The sequence below is a fragment of the Lagenorhynchus albirostris genome, chromosome X (assembly GCF_949774975.1).
Source record: "Lagenorhynchus albirostris chromosome X, mLagAlb1.1, whole genome shotgun sequence".
NCBI lineage: Eukaryota > Metazoa > Chordata > Mammalia > Artiodactyla > Delphinidae > Lagenorhynchus > Lagenorhynchus albirostris.
Genome location: NC_083116.1, coordinates 77,305,233 through 77,323,276, shown reverse-complemented (window position 1 = coordinate 77,323,276; position 18,044 = coordinate 77,305,233). Strand labels below are relative to the sequence as shown.

At 38.9% G+C, this 18,044-nt stretch overlaps 1 long non-coding RNA gene across 1 annotated transcript; it reads left to right on the top strand.

Moving 5' to 3' along the window:
• The first annotated feature begins 5,210 nt into the window (after positions 1 to 5,210).
• LOC132513756 (uncharacterized) lies at positions 5,211 to 5,559 on the top strand. The gene is made up of 3 exons (XR_009538531.1): positions 5,211 to 5,242; positions 5,329 to 5,360; positions 5,467 to 5,559. It is a non-coding gene; the product is annotated as an uncharacterized LOC132513756 (long non-coding RNA).
• Positions 5,560 to 18,044: the final 12,485 nt, after the last annotated feature.

The following is an 18,044-nucleotide window of genomic DNA, read 5'->3' as shown; positions in this document are numbered from 1 at the left end:
CAGGCCCTTGCTACAAATATTCTTCTGATGTAGCCTCAGAAGTTATACAGCATCACTTCTGTCACATTCTATTAGTTACAAGGGAGGTACAGGACCATCCCAAATTTAAAGAGATAAGCTATACAAGAATACGAAAAATGAAGCAGTGTGATTCCTTGGGGAGTCATCTTTGGACACTGACTACCACAGGAGGTAACATCTGAGCTGAGACCTGAATAGAGCAAAGTTGCCAACCATGCAAAATTCTCGGCAAAAACACTTCAGGTGGAAGAAACAGCCTGCAAAGGCCCTGAGACAGGAGAGAGCTTGAAATATCCAAGAGATATAAGGAGGACAATGTTATTAGAGCAAAGTGCATGGAAGGAAGAGTCATAGAAAATAAAACTGGAGAGGTAGGCAGGAGCCATAATATAGGTGAGAAGTTCATATTTTACTCTAATCACCATGGGAAGGATTGGAGGGTTTAAAGCATGGAAGTATTAAAAGATAACCTGAGGCATATTACAAACTTTGAGTTTATTTGAACAAAAATCATTTGGAATCAGACAGTGCCAAACTGAAAATGGTTAGGAGTGCTCCACGAACAGGAGCTAAAGGAAAGACTTTATAGAGAAAAGGCAGGCAGATGCAAAGAAGAAAACCCATTATTTACTTGGCTATAGTTTAAGCAGTTGCATTACTTAACTGTTTGTGATGGGTTGTCCTTAGGTTTTAATTTGTTAACCTTGAGACATTACAGGCTTAGGTTTTGGTTTGTTTACACAGACGCCTAAGGCATTTAATCCATCTCTGTTTAATGGCTTTCTTATTTAACTAATTTAACAATTTCTCTGTTTTGGTCACCCTATCAGACATGACAGATTGACCAAATATTTGGTATTAGCACTACTCTCAGTCACCATCAGGGTTAAGTTGTTCTTGCCTCATAATTGTTTTTGCTGCTCATCTTGCTTCTGTTTCTCCAAGTGCAGTGAGACCATCTGATGTACTGGTGATGGCTGCAAATATATATTTAATACACTTGAAAGAACATAGCACTCCAGGGAGACTACAGTGATAACTATAAGGAGGAAAAAAATCAAGAGACTGAAATATGATCCTTAGTCAGGGACCCCATGGACCAAACAAATTTGTATCAAATAAAGAATGTACCTGAAGAGGAAGTAACCTGTTTTAGTCAAGTGTCTTGTTTGCTAACTTCTTATATTTGTTGTCATACCATAGCTGTTGATTCAGGTACAGTGGGAGGTATTTACTATGGCACAGACTCCTGCTTGTTCAGCTAATAAGTAATCTAAAGCAATTTTATTATCTAAAACCTTCTGAGCAAGAAAGCCTGGGAATTTTTTCTGTGCATCTATGACCTTAGTGGTAGATTCAGTAATAGAGTTGCCAGAATTAATATATATTATCTTCCCAAGCATTAACAGAAAGGAAAAATAAAGTAGCAAAAAGGCAAAAGGAATAAAGTTTTCAACTAGATGAAGATATTGATCTGTAATCTTGGGAGATCTTGTCCACCACAAGATGTTGTCTGCTTCTGGGGAGGAAGCTCTCTGGTCAATTTTAATTTTAGGTCTCCAGCTGGTGTGCAGTTGCAAGAGTCTGGAGGAGCCTTTTTAAATTGGGACATGTGGTCCTGAGGTTCAAAGCCTTAAAGTTTGGCTGCCCTCTGGATAGTGAGGATGACCTCATATGGCCCCGTGTATAATAGCAAGTTTCAAGGAGAGTCTTCATCCTTAATGATTCCAAGACAGAAGGTTGGGGAAAAATTGGAAACATTAGTCTGAAGAGTCCTAAACAGATATTTGAGGAAATAAGAAAAATTTAGTATCCAGTCCAGTTTACAGGTAGATAACAAAACCTCAAAGACAATGAACAGGACTAGAAATTAATACCCACAAGAGTGTGCTATAGTTTTCCATTGAAACATAACTTTTCTTTCTACAGTAACACCCATTTCTACCAAAGATAATCCAAATTCTGGAGGCATAAGGTAGGGGGGAAAAGTAAATGTCTCAATTCTGTTTACAAAGGTATACCTTACCAAATATCTCTAAGTTATATATACCTTAGAAAAAAGATAAAAATGTTTTCCTTAAATGTGGAAAACCAAAACTTTAAAGAACCAGCAATGTTTCAAATAAAAAGTCATTAAAAATGATAATCATCCTCATCAGTTCAAGATATCCCATGTTATTAATTCTTGTTCTGCCTGAATCCAGTTTTTCATTTTTATTTCTTTGTGTTTAAAAAATTTTTTTTTAGTTTTATACAATTTTTAAAGGTTACACTTCATTTACAGTTATTACAAAATATTGACTATATTCCCCATGTTGTACAACACATTCTTGAGCTTATCTTACACCAACAAGTTTGTTCCTCCCACTCCCCCACTCCTATATTGCCCATCCCCCTTCCCCACTGAAAACCACTAGTTTGTGAGTCTGCTTCTTTTTTACTATATTCACCAGTTGGTTGTGTTTTTTAGATTCCACATATAAATGATATCATACAGTATTTATCTTTCACCATCTGATGTATTTCACTTAGCTTAATGCCCTCCAAGTCTATCCATGTTGCTGCAAATGACAAAATTTTGTTCTTTTTTATGGCTGAGTAGTATTCCATTGTATATATATATACCACTTCTTCTTTATCATTCATCTGTTGATGAACACTTAGTTTGTTTCCATGTCTTAGAAATTGAAACTAATGCTGCAATAAACATTGGGATGCATGCATCTTTTCAGATTAGTATTTTTGTTTTTTTCAGATATATACCCAGTAGCAGAATTGCTGGATCATATCAATTTTTAGTTTTTTGAGAAACCTCCATACTGTTTTCCACAGTGGCCAATTCACATTCTCACTGACAGTGTAGGAGGGTGCCCTTTACTTCACATCCTCACCAACATTTTTAATTTGTGGTCTTTCTGATGATAGCAGTTCTGAGAGATGTGAGGTGATATCTCATTGTGGTTTGATTTGCTTTTCTCTGATGACTGGCAATGTTGAGAATATTTTCATGTGCCTGTTGGCCATCCGTATTTCCTCTTTGGAAAAGTGTCTATTGTTCTTCTGCCCATTTTTTAATTGGGTGGTGTGCTTTTTGATGTTGAGTGGTATAAGCTGTTTATATATTTTGAATATTAATTCCTTAGAAGTTATATTATTTGCAAATATTTTCTCCCATTGAGTAGGCTGTCTTTTTGATTTGTTGACGCTTTCCTTTGCCATTCAAAAGAGTATTAGTTTAATTAGGTCCTATTTGATTCTTTTTGCCTTTATTTCCATTACTCGAGGAGACGTATCCAAAAATCATACCTGCAGTTTATTTTTTTATTTTATTTTATTTTTCTTTACTTCTTTATTGGAGTATAATTGTTTTACAATGGTGTGTTAGTTTCTGCTTTATAACAAAGTGAATCAGTTATACATATACATATGTTCCCATATCTCTTGCCTCTTGCGTCTCCCTCCCTCCCACCCTCCCTATCCCACCCATCCAGGCGGTCACAAAACACCGAGTTGATCTCCCTGTGCTATGCGGCTGCTTCCCACTAGCTATCTACCTTACGTTTGGGAGTGTATATATGTCCATGCCTCTCTCTCGCTTTGTCACAGCTTGCCCTTCCCCCTCCCCATATCCTCAAGTCCATTCTCTAGTAGGTCTGTGTCTTTATTCCTGTCTTACCCCTAGGTTCTTCACGACATTTTTCCCTTAAATTCCATATATATGAGTTAGCATATGGTATTTGTCTTTCTCTTTCTGACTTACTTCACTATGTATGACAGACTCGAGGTCTATTCACTTCATTACAAATAGCTCAATTTCGTTTCTTTTTAAAGCTGAGTAATATTCCATTGTATATATGTGCCACATCTTCTTTATCCATTCATCCAATGATGGACACTTAGGTTGTTTCCATCTCTGGCCTATTGTAAATAGAGCTGCAATGAACATTTTCGCACATGACTCTTTTTGAATTACGGTTTTGTCAGGGTACGTGCCCAGTAGTGGGATTGCTTGGTCATATGGTAGTTCTATTTGTACTTTGTAAGGAACCTCTATACTGTTCTCCACAGTGACTGTATCAATTTACATTCCCACCAGCAGTGCAAGAGGGTTCCCTTTTCTCCACACCCTCTCCAGCATTTATTGTTTCTAGATTTTTTTGATGATGGCCATTCTGACTGGTGTGAGAGGATATCTCATTGTAGTTTTGATTTGCATTTCTCTAATGATTAATGCTGTTGAGCATTCCTTCATGGGTTTGTTGGCAGTCTGTATATCTTCTTTGGAGAAACGTCTATTTAGATCTTCTGCCCATTCTTGGATTAGGTTGTTTGGTTTTATGTTATTGAGTTGAATGAGCTGCTTATAAATATTAGATTAATCCTTTGTCAGTTGCTTCATTTGCAAATATTTTCTCCCATTCTGAGGGTTGTCTTTTGGTCTTGTTTATGGTTTCCTTTGCTGTGCAAAAGCTTTAGTTTCATTAGGTCCCATTTGTTTATTTTTGGTTTTTTTTCCATTTCTCTAGGGGGTGGGTCAAAAAGGATCTTGCTGTAATTTATGTCATAGAGTGTTCTGCCTAGGTTTTCCTCTAAGAGTTTGAAAGTTTCTGGCCTTACATTTAGGTCTTTAATCCATTTTGAGCTTATTTTTGTGTATGGTGTTAGGGAGTGATCTAATCTCATAGTTTTACATATACCTGTCCAGTTTCCCCAGCACCATTTATTGAAGAGGCTGCCGTTTCTCCACTGTACATTCCTGCCTCCTTTATCAAAGATAAGGTGACCATATGTTTGTGGGTTTATCTCTGGGCTTTCTATCCTGTTCCATTGATCTATCTTTCTGTTTTTGTGCCAGTACCATACTGTCTTTTTTTTAAATTTTTTTTTATTTTACTTTTTATTGAAGTATAGTTGATTTACAATGTTAATTTCTGCTGTACAGCAAAGTGACTCAGACACATATATACATTCCTTTTTATATTCTTTTCCATTATGGTTTATCGAGTATATTAAATATAGTTCCCCATGCTATACAGTGTTATTATTATTAAATTTTTGTAGGAAATGACCAAGTGCACTCCTGGACACTCGTCACCAGCCAATCCTTAGATACCGCGTGGAGAGTAGGAAAGGGGTCAGTGACACTGGCAGTTTCATTTCTGGTGGGCACCCTCTGCTACTTCAGAAGGCTACATTTATATTTAGGGCACCGGCTGAAAAGGTATGTGGCTATGTCATCTTTAATTTTCAAAAATGCCCTTGCTGTTTAAAATAGAATTTTGATATTATCATTCCCTTATCTTTTAGGTGGATTGGATATCTGCAGAGGAGATTCAAAAGTAAATATTTTCATGCATATGTTTCCTTATTTTTAAAGTGCAGAGAGGGTTCAAGAAGGGAAAGGAAAGGGAAAATTCACCACCATGTATCTTTGATTTGGTCCAGGGAACCTCAGTGTGGAGGCAGAAGTTGATTTACTCAGTTATTGTGCAAGAGAATGGAAAGGAGAGACACCCCATGCCAAGCTGATGAGGAAGGTGTGTCTGTTTATACAGCTCGTGGTGGGTGGAGAATTTGTGTGTAAAAATCGGGAAACACGCATTCCATTCTGCTTTACGAAATGTGGCACCAAGAACAACTGTGGCTCTAATTAAAAGCCAAAGAGCTGCTAGACATTGCCTTCAGGCCTTTCACCTAGAGCTAGTGCCTTCGAGGACTTGGGTAAATTAGGCCCGTAATTTCAGGACACTTGAGCGTTGAACCCTTTTCAGCTCCCTGCTGACCAAGCCTATGAACACATCTGCACATGCAGTGGAGACTTCTGTCCTTGAAGGGATTCAGGCACCTTGACATAAAACATTTTGAGGATTTTTAGAACTTTCCATCAGACCAATCTTGGTAAATATTCCCAGAAGTGCTGTCCAAACTTGTCACTAGATATTCAGTCAGCCCTGGACCAGAAGGCTCTGTAGAACAGCCAGAAGTGCGTGCCATATGTCTGCACTGGAAGACCATAGAATGCACTTTAGGAAACAAGAGCTCAGCGTGGAATGAGTGTGGTTCAAAGCCAGCGTGGATGAGTGGACCACATGTGGGACATTCAAGTTATATTCCTATCCGGTGTCTCTGGAGAAAATACCACTCTCTTCAAGTCTCGGCTTTTGTCCACTGCTCAGGGTGTGCATGGACTTCCTTTGGGTGCTGGCTTCTCTGTTGGACCGAACTTCATGGGAAGGACCCCAGGGCTAGGTGATGAGAAGCAGCTGGTGTAAACTGACGGTGGGGGTGAAGACCTGAAAAGCTGCATGAATGTTCTGGAACTTCCCGTATGTGATTCCAAGTAGACACATTTATGACTCCCTGGTAATTAATGACCCACTATCCGCCAGCCACTTCTCTTCACAGGAGCATTCTAACTGTTTCTCAGCATCCAGCCATACGTTGGGTCCCTCTATGCAACTGCAGGCAACCTCAGTTCCATGTTCCCTCACAGCAACTCTTTGGTCTCAAGCAGCCCGAGAGGCTTGTCTGCTCACCCGCCGGGGCGGGCGGGGCTGGAAGCCGAGGCTCGGGCTTCGGTCGGAGCACTGGGAGAGGACCGGGGCCGGCGGCGTGAACACAGCCTGCAGGGGGCCAGTGCGCCACGGCTGGCCGGAGGGGAGTCCGGAAAAAGTCTGGACCCGGAAGAACACACGGCATGCCCCAGGAGGGTGCAACGTCACGCCGGCCTCTCTACCATACTGTCTTGATTACTGTAGCTTTGTAGTATAGTCTGAGGTCAGGGAGCCTGATTCCTCCATCTCCGTTTTTCGTTCTCAAGATTGTTTTGGCTATTCGGGGTCTTTTGTGTTTCCATACAAATTGTGAAATTTTTTGTTCTAGCTCTGTGATAAATGCCAGTGGTAGTTTGATCGGGCTTGCATTGAATCTGTAGATTGCTTTCGGTAGTACAGTCATTTTCACAATGTTGATTCTTTCAACCCAAGAACATGGTATATCTCTCCATCTATTTGTATCATCTTTAATTTCTTTCATCAGTGTCTTATAATTTTCTGCATACAGGACTTTTGTCTCCTTAGGTAGGTTTATTCCTAGATATTTTATTCTTTTTGTTGCAATGGTAAATGGGAGTGTTTTCTTGATTTCACTTTCAGATTTTTCATCCTTAGTGTATAGGAATGCCAGAGATTTCTGTGCATTAATTTTGTATCCTGCCACTTTACCAAATTCATTGATTAGCTCTAGTAGTTTTCTGGTAGCATCTTTAGTATTCTCTATGTATAGTATCATGTCATCTGCAAACAATGACAGTTTTACTTCTTCTTTTCCGATTTGGATTCCTTTTATTTCCTTTTCTTCTCTGATTGCTGTGGCTAAAACTTCCAAAACTATGTTGAATAAGAGTGGTGAGAGTGGGCAACCTTGTCTTGTTCCTGATCTTAGTGGAAATGCTTTCAGTTTTTCACCATTGAGGGTGATGTTGGCAGTAGGTTTGTCATACATGGCCTTTATTATGTTGAGGAAAGTTCCTTCTATGCCTAGTTTCTGCAGGGTTTTTATCATAAGTGGGTGTTGAATTTTGTCAAAAGCTTTCTCTGCATCTATTGAGATGATCATATGATTTTTCTCCTTCAATTTGTAAATATGGTTTATCACATTGATTGATTTGCGTATATTGAAGAATCCTTGCATTGCTGGAAAAAATGCCTCTTGATCATGGTGTATGATCCTTTTAATGTGCTGTTGGATTGTTTGCTAGTATTTTGTTGAGGATTTTTGCATGTATGTTCATCAGTGATATTGGCCTGTAGTTTTCTTTCTTTGTGACATCCTTGTCTCATTTTGGTATCAAGGTGATGGTGGCCTTGTCGAATGAGTTTGGGACTGTTACTCCCTCTGCTATATTTTGGAAGACTTTAAGAGAGATAGGTGTTAGCTCTTCTCTAAATGTTTGATAGAATTCGCCTGTGAAGCCATCTGGTTCTGGGCTTTTGTTTGTTGGAAGATTTTTAATCACAGTTTCAATTTCAGTGTTTGAGATTGGTCTGTTCATATTTTCTATTTCTTCCTGATTCAGTCTTGGCAGGTTGTGCCTTTCTAAGAATTTGTCCGTTTCTTCCAGGTTGTTCATTATATTGGCATAGAGTTGTTTGTAGTAATCTCTCATGATCTACTGTATTTGTGCAGTGCCAGTTGTTACTTCTCCTTTTTTATTTCTAATTCTATTGATTTGAGTCTTCTCCCTTTTTTTCTTGATGAGTCTGGCTAATGGTTTATCAATTTTGTTTATCTTCTCAAATAACCAGCATTTTAGTTTTATTGATCTTTGCTATTGTTTCCTTCATGTCTTTTTCATTTATTTCTCATCTGATTTTTATGATTTCTTTCCCTCTGCTAACTTTGGGGATTTTTTGTTCCTCTTTCTCTAACTGCTTTAGGTGCAAGGTTAGGTTGTTTATCCGAGATGTTTCCTGTTTTGTAAGGTAGGATTGTATTGCTATAAACTTCCCTCTTAGAACTGCTTTTGCTGCCTCCCATTGATTTTGGGTCGTTGTGTCTCCATTGTCATTTGCTTCTAGGTATTTTTTGATTTCCTCTTTGATTTCTTCTGTGGTCACTTCATTTTTAAGTAGTGTATTGTTTAGCCTCCATGTGTTTGTATTTATTACAGATCTTTTCCTGTAATTGATATCTCATCTCATAGCGTTCTTGTCAGAAAAGATACTTGATACAATTTCAATTTTCTTAAATTTACCAAGGCTTGATTTGTGACCCAAGATATGGTCTATCTTGGAGAATGTTCCATGAGCACTTGAGAAAAATGTGTATTCTGTTGTTTTGGGATGGAATGTCCTATAAATATCAATTAAGGCCATCTTGTTTAATGTATCATTTAAAGCTTGTGTTTCCTTATTTATTTTAATTTTGGATGATCTGTCCATTGGGGAAAGTGGGGTGTTAAAGTCCCCTACTATGAATGTGTTACTGTTGATTTCCCCTTTTATGGCTGTTAGTATTTGCCTTATGTATTGAGGTGCTCCTATGTTGTGTGCATCAATATTTACAATTGTTATATCTTCCTCTTGGATCGATCCCTTCATCATTATGTAGTGTCCTTCTTTGTCTCTTCTAATAGTGTTTATTTGAAAGTCTATTTTGTCTGATGAGAATTGCTACTCCAGCTTTCTTTTGGTTTCCATTTGCATGAAATATTTTTTTCCATCCCCTTACTTTCAGTCTGTATGTTTCACTATGTCTGAAGTTGGTCTCTTGTAGATAGCAAATATATGTGTCTTGTTTTTGTATCCATTCAGCCAATCTGTGTCTTTTGGTGGGAGCATTTAGTCCATTTACATTTAAGGTACTTATCAATATGTATGTTTCTATTCCCATTTTCTTAATTCTTTTGGGTTCATTATCGTAGGTCTTTTCCTTCTGTTGTGTTTCTTGCCTAGAGAAGTTCCTTTAGCAGTTGTTGTAAAGCTGGTTTGGTGGTGCTGAACTCTCTCAGCTTTTGCTTGTCTGTAAAGGTTTTAATTTCTCCATCAAAGCTGAATGAGATCCTTGCTGGGTAGAGTAATCTTGGTTGCAGGTTTTTTTCCTTCATCACTTTAAATATGTCCTGCCACTCCCTTCTGGCTTGCAGAGCTTCTGCTAAAAGATCAGCAGTTAACCTTATGGGGATTTCCTTGTGTGTTATTTGTTGTTTTTCCCTTGCTGCTTTTAATATGTTTTCTTTGTATTTAAATTTTGACAGTTTGATTAAATGTGTCTTGACATATTTCTCCTTGGATTTATCCTTTATGGGACTCTCTGTGCTTCCTGGACTTGATTAACTATTTCCTTTCCCATCTTAACGAAAATTTCAACTATAATCTCTTCAAATATTTTCTCAGTCCCTTTCATTTTCTCTTCTTCTTCTGGAACCCCTATAATTCGAATGTTGGTGCATTTAATGTTGTCCCAGAGGTCTCTGAGACAGTCCTCAGTTCTTTTCATTCTTTTTTCTTTCTTCTGCTCTGCAGCAGTTATTTCCACTATTTTATCTTCCAGATCACTTATCCGTTCTTCTGCCTCAGTTATTCTGTTATTGATCCCATCTAGAGTATTTTTTACTTCATTTATTGTGTTGTTCATCATTGTTTGTTTCATCTTTTGTTCTTCTTTCTAGGTCCTTCTTAAATGTCTCTTGCATTTTTGTCTATTCTATTTCCAAGATTTTGGATCATCTTTACTATCATTATTCTGAATTCTTTTTCAGGTAGACTACCTATTTCCTCTTGATTTGTTAGGTCTGGTTGGTTTTAATCTTGCTCCTTCATCTGCAGTGTGTTTTTCTGTATTCTCATTTTGCTTATCTTACCATGTTTGGGGTCTGCTTTTTGCAGGCTGCAGGTTCGTAGTTCCGGTTGTTTTTGGTGTCTGTCCCCAGTGGCTAAGGTTGGGTCAGTGGGTTGTGTAGGCTTCCTGGTGGAGGGGACTAGTGCCTGTGTTCTGGTGGATGAGGCTGGATCTTGTCTTTCTGGTGGGCAGGTCCACGTCTGGTGGTGTGTTTTGGGGTGTCTGTGGCCTTACTGTGATTTTCGGCAGCCTCTCTGCTAATGGGTGGGGTTGTGTTCCTGTCTTGCTAGTTGTTTGGCATAGGGTGTCCAGCACTGTATCTTGCTGGTCGTTGAGTGAAGCTGGGTGCTACTGTTGAGATGGAGATCTCTGGGAGATTTTTGCCATTTGATATTATGTGGAGCTGGGAGGTCTCTTGTGGACCAGTGTCCTGAAGTTGGCTCTCCCTCCTCAGAGGCACAGCACTGACTCCTGGCTGCTGCTCCATGATCCTTTCATCCACATGGCTCAGAATAAAAGGGAGAAAAAGTAGAAAGAAAGAATTAGTAGAAGTAGAGAGAAAGAAAGAACAAAAGAAAGAAAGGAAGGAAGGAAGGAGGAAGGAAGGAAGGAGGGAAGGAAGGAATAAAAGAAAGGAGATGAAGTAAAATAAATTAAAGTAAGATAAAATATAATAAATATATTAAAATAAAAATATAATTAGTAAAAGAAAAAAAATTAAAAAAACAACAACTACAAAAGAAAAGGACAGATAGAACCCTAGGACAAATGGTGGAAGCACAGCTATACAGACAAAATCTCACACAGAAGCATACACATACATACTCACAAAAAGAGTAAAAGGGGAAAAAATCATAAATCTTGCTCTCAAAGTCTACCTCCTTAATTTGGGTTGACTCGTTGTCTAAAGGAGGGAAGGAAGGAAAGAAAGAAAGAAAGAAAGAAGATAAAGTAAAATAAAGTTATTAAAATAAAAAATAATTTTTAAGAAAAAAAGTTTTTTAAAAATGGATGTATAGAACCCTAAGACAAATGGTGGATGTAAAGCTATACAGACAAAACCTCACACAGAATCATACACATACACACTCACAAAAAGAGGAAAAGGGGAAAAAATAATAAATCTTGCTCTCAAAGTCCACCTCCTCAGTTTGGGATGATTCGTTGTCTATTCATGTATTCCACAGATGCAGGGTACATCAAGTTGATTGTGGAGTTTTAATCCACTGCTTCTGAGGCTGCTGGGAGCGATATCCCTTTCTCTTCTTTGTTCTCACAGCTCCCAGGGGCTCAGCTTTGGATTTGGCCCCGCCTCTGCGTGTATGTCGCTGGAGGGCGTCTGTTCTTCGCTCAGACAGGATAGGGATAAAGGAGCCGCTGCTTCGGGTGCTCTGGCTTACTCAGGCTGGGGGGAGGGAGGTGCACGGAATGCGGGGCGAGCCTGCAGTGGCAGAGGCCGGCGTGATGTTGCACCAGTCTGAGGCACACCGTGCGTTCTCCCAGAGGAGTTGACCCTGGATCCCGGGACCCTGGCAGTGGCGGGGTGCACAGGCTCCCCGGAAGGGGGTGTGGATAGTGACCTGTGCTCGCACACAGGCTTCTTGGTGGCGGCAGCAGCAGCCTTAGCGTCTCATGCCCGTCTCTGGGGTCCGTGCTTTTAGCCACGGCTCGCGCCCGTCTCTGGAGCTCCTTTAAGCAGCGCTCTTAATCCCCTGTCCTCACCCACCAGGAAACAAAGAGGGAAGAAAAAGTCTCTTGCCTCTTTGGCAGTCCAGACTTTTCCCATGACTCCCTCCCAGCTAGCTGTGGCGCACTAACCCTCTGCAGGTTGTGTTCACGCCACCAACCCCATTCCTGTCCTGGTGCTCCGACCGAAGTCCGAGCCTCAACTCCCAGCCCCTCCCGCCCCCGCGGGTGAGCAGAGAAGCCTCTTGGGCTGGTGAGTGCCGGTCGACCCTGATCCTCTGTGCGGGAATCTGTCCACTTTGCCCTCCACAGCCCTGTGCCTGCGTTCTCCTATGCAGCTCCGAAGCTTTCCCCCTCCGCCACCCGCAGTCTCCGTCCACGAAGGGGCTTCCTAGTGTGTGGAAACCTTTCCTCCTTCACTGCTCCATCCCACTGGTGCAGGTCCCATCCCTATTTTTTGTCTCTGTTTATTCTTTTTTCTTTTGCCCTATCCAGGTACGTGGGGAGTTTCTTGCCTTTTGGGAGGTCTGAGGTCTTCTGCCAGCGTTCAGTAGGTGTTCTGTAGGAGTTGCTCCACGTGTAGATGTATTTCTGGTGTATCTGTGGGGAGGAAGGTTATCTCTGCATCTACTCTTCCGCCATCTTCCCGGAAGCCTCCATACCTGCGGTTTATGTCAAAGAGTGTTCTGCCTAGGTTTTCCTCTAAGAGTTTTGTATTATCCTTTCTTACTTTTAGGTCTCTAATCCATTTTCAGTTTATTTTTGTATATGGTGTTAGAGAATATTCTAATTTCATTATTTTGCATGTAGCTGTCCAGTTTTCCTAGCATAATGACGTACTGAAGAGACTGTCTTTTCTCCATTGTATATTTTTGCCTCCTTTGTCATAGATTAACCAACCAAAAGTGTGTGGGTGTAGCTGTGGGCTTTCTATCCTGTTCCATTGATCTATCTTTCTGCTTTTGTGCCTGTACCAGACTGTTTTGATTACAATAGCTGGGTAGTATGGTTTGACGTCAAGGAGCCTGATTCCTCCAGCTCTGTTCTTCTTTCTCAAGGTTGTTTTGGCTATTCAGAGTATTTTGTTTCCATACAAATTAAAAAAAAATGTTCCAGTTCTGTTGTAAAATTCCATTGGTAATTTAGTAGGGGTTGCATTGAATCTGTAGATTGCCTTGGGTGGTATGGTCATTTTAGCAGTACTTATTCTTTCAATCCAAGAACATTGGATTTCCATTTGTTTGTGTCATCTTTAATTTCATTCATCAGTGTCTTATAGTTTTTGGAGTACAGGTCTTTTGTCTCCTTAGGTAGGTTTATTCCTAGGTATTTTATTCTTTTTGATGCAAAGGTAAATGAGATGTTTCCTTAATTTCTATTTCTGATCTTTCATTGTTAGTGTATAGAAATACAACAGATTTCTGTGTGTTAATTTTGTATCCTGCAACTTTACCAAATTCATAGATGAGCTCTATTAGTTTTCTGGTGGCGTCTTTAGGATTTTCTATGTATAGTACCATGTCACCTGCAAACAGTGACCGTTTTACTTCTTTTCTGATTTGAATTCTTTTATTTCTTTTTCTTCTCTGATTTCTGTGGCTAGGTCTTCCAAAACTATGTGGAATACTAGTGGTGAGAGTGGGCACCCTTGTCTTTTTCCTGATCTTAGAGGAAATGGTTTCAGTTTTTTCACCATTGAGAATGGTGTTGGCTGTAGGTTTGTCATACATGGCCTTTATTATGTTGAGGTAGGTTCCCTCTATGCCCACCTTCTGGGGAGTTTTTATCATAAATCGGTGTTGAATTTTGTCAAAAGGTTTTTCTGTACCCATTGAGATGATCATGTGGCTTTTATTCCTTAATTTGTTAATATGGTTACAGTTTTACTTCCTCCTTTCCAATTTGGTTTCCTTTTATTTATCTATTTTTTCTTCTCTGATTGCTGTGACTAGGACTTCCAAAACTATGTTAAGTAAAATTGGCGACAGTGAGCATTCTTGTCTTGTTTCTTGATCTTAGAGGGAATGCTTTAAGTTTTTCACTGTTGAGTATGATGTTACCTATGGGTTTGTCACATATGACCTTTGTTATGTTGAGGTAGATTCCTCTATTCCTACTTTCTGGAGAGTTTTTTAATCATAAATCGATGTTGAATTTTTTTTTTTTTTTTTTTTTTGCGGTATGCGGGCCTCTCACTGTTGTGGCCTCTCCCGTTGCGGAGCACAGGCTCCGGACGTGCAGGCTCAGCGGCCATGTCTCACGGGCCCAGCCGCTGCGTGGCATGCGGGATCTTCCCGGACCAGGGCACGAACCCATGTCCCCTGCATCGGCAGGTGGACTCTCAACCACTGCGCCACCAGGGAAGCCCTGGATGTTGAATTTTATCAAAAGCTTTTTCTATTTCTTTGGGAGGTAGGTCAAAAAAGATCTTGCTGTGAGTTATGTCATAGAGTGTTCTGCGTATGTTTTCCTCTAAGAGTTTGATAGCTTCTGGCCTTACATTTAGGTTTTTAATCCATTTTGAGCTTACTTTTGTGTATGGTGTTAGGGAGTGTTCTAATCTCATAGTTTTACATGTACCTGTCCAGTTTTCCCAGCACCACTTATTGAAGAGGCTGCCTTTTCTCCACTGTACATTCCTGCCTCCTTTATCAAAGATAAGGTGACCATATGTGTGTGGGTTTATCTCTGGGCTTTCTATCCTGTTCCATTGATCTATATTTCTGTTTTTGTTCCAGTACCATACTGTCTTGATTACTGTAGCTTTGTAGTATAGTCTGAAGTCTGGGAGCCTGATTCCTCAGATCCGTTTTTCTTTCTCAAGATTGCTTTGGCTATTCAGGTTCTTTTCTGTTTCCATACAAATTTTGATTTTTTTCCCCTAGTTCTGTGAAAGATGCCATTGGTAGTTTGATAGGTATTGCATTGAATTTGTAGATTGCTTTGGGTAGTATAGCCATTTTCACAATGTTGATTCTTCCAGTCCAAGAACATGGTATATCTCTCCATCTGTTAGTATCATGTTTCATTACTTACAACAGTGTCTTATAGTTTTCTGCATACAGGTCTTTTGTCTCTATAGGTAGGTTTTTTCCTGGGCATTTTATTCTTTTTTTGCAATGGAAAATGTGAGTATTTCCTTAATTTCTCTTTCACATTTTTCATCATTAGTGTATAGGAATGCAAGAGATTTCTGTGCATTAATTTTGCATCGTGCTACTTTACCAAATTCCTTGATGATCTCTAGTAGTTTTCTAGTAGCATCTTTAGGATTCTCTATGTATAGTATCATGTCATCTGCAAACAGTGACAGCTTTACTTCTTCTTTTCCAATTTGCATTCCTTTCATTTGTTTTTCTTCTCTGATTGCTGTGGATAAAACTTGCAAAACTATGTTGAATAATAGTGGTGATAGTGGCCAACCTTGTCTTGTTCCTGATGTTAGAGGAAATTGTTTCAGTTTTTCACTGTCGAGAAAGATGTTGTCTGTGGGTTTGTCATATGTGGCCTTTATTATGTTGAGGTAAGTTCCCTCTATGCCTGCTTTCTGGAGGGTTTCTATGATAAATGTGTGTTGAATTTTGTCGAAAGCTTTTTCTGCATCTATTGAGAAGATCATATTGTTTTTGCCCTTCAATTTTTTAATATGGTTTATCACATTGTTTGATTTGCATATTTTGAAGAATCCTTGGATTCCTGGGATAAAACCAACTTGATCATGATGTATGATCCTTTCAATGTGCTGCTGGATTCTGTTTGCCAGTATTTTGTTGAGGATTTTTACATATATGTTCATCAGTGATATTGGCCTGAAGGTTTTTTCTTGTGACATCTTTGTCTGGTTTTGTTATCAGGGTGATTGTGGCCTATTAGAATGAGTTGGGGAGTGTTTCTCCCTCTGCTATATTTTGGAAGAGTCTGAGAAGGATAGGTGTTAGCTCTTCTCTAAATGTTTGATAGAATTTGCCTGTGAAACCATCTGGTCCTGGGCTTTTGTTTGTTGGAAGATTTTTAATCACAGCCCCATTTCTCTGCTTGTGATTGGTGTGTTTATATTTTCTGCTTCTTCCTGGTTCAGCCTCAGAAGATTGTGCTTTTCTAAGAATTTGTCCATTTCATCCAGGTTGTCCATTTTATTGGCATATAATTGCTTGTAGTAATCCCTCATGATCCGTATTTCTGCAGTGTCAGTTGTTACTTCTCGGTTTTCATTTCTAATTCTATTGATTTGAGTCTTCTCCCTTTTTTTCTTGTTGAATCTTGCTAATGGTTTATCAATTTTGTTTCTCTTCTCGAAGAACTAGCTTTTAGTTTCATTGATCTTTGCTATTGTTTCGTTCATTTCTTTTTCATTTATTTCTGATGTGTTATTTGTGATTTCTTTCCTTCTGCTAACTTTTGGGGTTTTTTGGTTCTTCTTTCTCTAATTGCTTTAGGTGTAAGGTTGGCTTGTTTATTTGAGATGTTTCTTGTTTCTTGAGGTGGGATTGTATTACTATAAACATCCCTCTTATAACTGCTTTTGCTGTGTCCCATAAGTTTTGTATTGTCATGTTTTCCTTGTCATTTTTTTCTAGGTATTGTTTATTTCCCCTTTGATTTCTTCAATTATCTCTTGGTTATTTCATAGTGTATTGTTTAGCCTCCATGTGTTTGTATTTTTTACAGATTTTTTCCTGTAATTGATATGTAGTCTCATAGCATTGTGGTTGGAAAAGATGCTTGATATGATTTCAATTTTCTTAAATTTACCAAGGCAAGATCTGTGACCCAAGATATGATCTATCCTGGAGAATGTTCCAGGAGCATTTGAGAAGAAAGTGTATTCTGTTGTTTTTGGATGGAATGTCCTATAAATATCAATTAATTCCATCTTTTGTAATGTGTCATTTAAAGCTTGTGTTTCCTTATTTATTTTCATTTAGGGTGATCTGTCCATTGGTGAAAGTGGGGTGTTAATGTCCCCTACTATGATTGTGTTACTGTTGATTTCCCCTTTTATGGCTGTTGTATTTGCCTTATGTATTCAGGTGCTCCTATGTTGTGTGCATCAATATTTACAATTGTTATATCTTCTTCTTGGATTGATCTGTTCATCATTATGTAATGTCCTTCTTTGTCTTTTGTAATGGTCTTTATTCTAAAGGCTATTTTGTCTGATATGAGAATTGCTACTGTATCTTTCTTTTGATTTCCTTTTGCATGGAATACATTTTTCCATCCCCTCACTTTCAGTCTGTATGTGTCCCTAGGTCTGAAGTGGGTTTCTTGTAGACAGCATATATATGGGTCTTGTTTTTGCATCCATTCAGCCTGTCTATGTCTTTTTTTTTTTGGAGCTTTTAATCCACTTACATTTAATGTAGTTATCGATATGTATGTTCCTGTTACCATTTTCTTAATTGTTTTGGGCCTGTTATTGTAGGTCTTTTCCTTCTCTTGTGTTTCCTGCTTAGAGAAGTTCCTTTAGCATTTGTTGTAAAGCTGGTTTGGTGGTGCTGAATTCTCTTAGCTTTTGCTTGTCTGTAAAGGATTTAATTTCTCTGTCGAATCTGAATGAGATCCTTGCTGGGTAGAGTAATCTTTGTTGTAGGTTTTCCCCTTTCATCTCTTTAAATATGTCCTGCTGCTCCTTTCTGGCTTGCAGAATTTCTGCTGACTGATAAGTTGTTAACCTTATGCAGATTCTCTTCTATTTTATTTGTTGCTATTTCCGTGCTGCTTTAAAATTTTTTCTTTGTAGTTAATTTTTGATAGTTTGGTTAATATGTGTCTTGGCATGTTTCTCCTTGGATTTATCCTTGTTGGGACTGTTTGTACTTCTTGGAATTTATTGACTATTTCCTTTCCCATATTAGGGAAGTTTACAAATATAATCTCTTCAAATATTTTCTCAGTCCATTTATTTTTCTCTTCTTCCTCGGGACCCCTATGTTTCGAATGTTGGTGTGTTTAATGCTGTCCCAGAAGTCTCTGAGACTGTCCTCAATTATTTT